The 3115-nt window shown below is 40.9% G+C and overlaps 1 long non-coding RNA gene across 1 annotated transcript; it reads right to left on the reverse strand.

The window, feature by feature from the left end:
* Window positions 1-429: 429 nt before the first annotated feature.
* Window positions 430-1444, reverse strand: LOC149188419 (uncharacterized). The gene is made up of 3 exons (XR_016256267.1): window positions 1013-1444; window positions 680-816; window positions 430-555 (listed from the first exon to the last, which is right to left on the reverse strand). It is a non-coding gene; the product is annotated as an uncharacterized LOC149188419 (long non-coding RNA).
* Between the last annotated feature and the right edge of the window lie 1671 nt (window positions 1445-3115).

Here is a 3115-nt window from a genome sequence, read left to right on the forward strand (position 1 = left end):
TGTGTTCGGCGAGATAGCAGCATTTATTGCATCCACCTATCAATTCGCTTTTGCTCCCACCACCCCAAAGGAGTCGAAGGCCTAAAAGAAATTTTCTGAAAAAAATGAGATATTAACCATAAATTGTAAATTACAAGAAAATATTTAACACAAATTACAGGTAGAAGTAAGTCCATCCTATGCAAAAACAGAAACTCGTACACCCTACATATGTCAGGAGAAAATGACGAGGCTTACAGGGTTTTGATCCCAAAGAGGACTCGCACTCCACCCTTTGCCTCTCTGTGAGAGGCAGAGAGAGATTCAACAGTGCACATCCACCTTTATTTACCTGCATTACAAGGCACATGAAATAAATTCTTAAAAATGCTTCTGATATAATTATGTAGAAGAATGGGAGTTAAATTTAACCGAAAATACCTCCTCCTTCTCCTTCGCCTTCCCCTGCCTCCACTGCACTTCCTCCTTCGCCTTCCCCTGCCTCCACTGCACCTCCTCCTTCACCTTCTCCTGGCCCCACTGCTAGGGCTAGAGATAATTTCCCACGCATTGAACCTAACAAAAATAAAACCAAAAAATCATGTAAAACAAATATTAAAAAAATAACAAAAATATCTAAAAAAAAATTAAAGAGCCAGTAACATATTATAAAAATGTATTAAAAAGAGACCAAAACAACCTGAGGGCAGGAAGAGATTAACTGTGCTTGTGCTTGAAATGAGGATGATCCATAGGTTTTGGACCAAAAGCTGATGGACCTTTCTCTTTCCTTCTCAGACCACCAAAATATTAAATGGCTCCTTCACATTGCTGGTTCTAAACTTTAAAAGAAATCACATTATAATTTCATTTAAAAAATCACATTATAATTTGTGTCTAAAAATGAGAGAAATGAAGCAGTGCCCATTGCATCAGTGGAATCTGCATCGATTCTAAACTTTAAAACAAATCACATTATAATTTGAAGATTTCTAAACTTTAAAACAAATCACATTATAATTTGTATCTTCACCTGTGCCCATTGCATCAGTGGAATCTGCATCGGCTGTTTCGATTCAGATCGGAGTGCCAAGCCCAGGCGTGAGATTCTGGCTATTCCTTAGGGCTTTATGCACTTAGATACCTGGCTAGTGACCGAAATAATACGAATCAGACGAAAAGGCGATGGCATCATTGATCCTTGCTTGGGACTCGGCTCGCACATCTCGATGAGGAAACTATACTTGCGAATGCTCCTTTCACGTGCAATCGGTGCTTCTCCTGCTTATGGAAAAGGTAGGGGAAGTTGCCACTAGCTCAGATGCCCATCAGCACCTCCATCCCGCTCGTCTGCTTTTTTGGGTCTGGGTTGGACCGTCTTCATTTCCCATTCATTAACCCCAATGGATAAAATTATGAAAACCACTGGTAACAGCGAAGCCAAGCGGAGAGATATCGAACCATGGCCATGCTTAAAATTCAGAAGAGAATAACCAGAGAGCCAACAATACCAAAATCGATGGAAACAGTAAGCCAAAAATAAAATTATAAAAAACAAAAACAACACAGCAGACACCATAAAATTATAAAAAACAAAAACAACACAGCAGACACCATAAACAACCAAGAAGGCCGCCATCAACAACACAGCAGACGCCACAAACAATCAAGAAGGCCGCCATCACATCGCCTGAACTCTCAAGTCCAACTCTGCTCTGTTCTGCGTCCATGGCCACCGAAGAGACCATCACATTACATGAACTCCCTATGCATCCGAACTCCCTGCTGCGTAATTAACCTCACATTCGCATTCTGAATCTGAACTTAATGCTACAATGTGAATGCCACCATTCTTGATCATCATCTCAACTCTAATTTTCTCTGCGTCGCTTAGTGTCATCTTGGCGTCATCCAGCTCACCTTTGCTTTCATTTGAGTTTTGTGTTGTTGCAGGAAGTACATGATCTTGTGCAGTAACCCCGTCCTCCTTTTTCCACAAGAAAAACGGCGTGAATTGCCATTATTTTTGGCTGGAAGGAACGGTGGTGGACTCAAGGGCGGAATTATCTCATGATCAACCAATTCCTCTTTCATATAACAGCTTCCCACCGTCTTAGCTTTGCCCGGCTCGGCTTCTCAATTGAAAGGGATTCTTCCCAGAGCTGGAGCTCTGTAGTAAATGCCAGAGGAATACCCTGTCCGGAGCTCTGTAGTAAATGCCAGAGGAATGCCCTGTTGTTTCTTCTCGGCTTAGAAGTCCTGTGAAAAAACTACCACGACATCAGCCTCTGCTTTGTGTCCAGGCCGACCAGGGACACATCACTCCTCTCCCGCCAGGCGTCCAAACTCGAATCGCATTTAATGAGGGCGGTGATTATTTTGTTTCATTATTTGTTTTTTTATTTATGCTTTTCTGATTTATGCTTTTTTCAAAACAACCGTTTGGCTTTTCTAACCATGCCTTCTAATGATGACATGAATTCAAATTTTGAAAATGACGCCACCGACCAGGGGTTAAATTCGGCGGGTCCTCTTACCCGTCTCGGAATTTTTTTATGACGGTTTTATATTTAAATTGCCGTTCATATGATTTCTAATATTTATTTTTACTCTGTATAATATTTTTTACATAATTAACAATAATTCATCATTTTTTATTCTTAAAATTTATAAAGCAAAATAAAAAATTGACAAATGAAGTGGACATGCCAGCACGGGTTACTCAAGTGTTTTCATCTCTTCTAGTGTATCGACATCACATCGACTACATTATCATCTCTTCTAGCGTATCGCCAACACATCCACTGTGTTATCATCTCTTCTAGCGTATCGACAGCACATGAAAGGTGTAACATGAAGTCACAAGGCATAAAACCCTCGCAACAATGATAGTGCATCCTGTAAGAAGTAATCGCTCTTCCACATACATGTCGAGTACTGTGAGAAGGCGTGAGTTGAAGCATGTGGTGCATGTCGAGTACTGTGAGAAGGCGCGAGTTGAAGCATGTGGTGTGGATGCAAAGCATGCCACATCGAATGTGGCTACTTTACCCACGAGGATGAAGGTCAATGTCACACTCTCGACACTAAAAAACAAACCCTGATATTTTCTCTCTACAAAAGTCGCATTTGATAT

The sequence above is a fragment of the Pinus tabuliformis genome, chromosome 3_1, assembly GCF_031772625.1.
Source record: "Pinus tabuliformis cultivar Carrire ecotype Pingquan chromosome 3_1, CPIR1, whole genome shotgun sequence".
Classification (NCBI taxonomy): Eukaryota; Viridiplantae; Streptophyta; class Pinopsida; order Pinales; family Pinaceae; genus Pinus; species Pinus tabuliformis.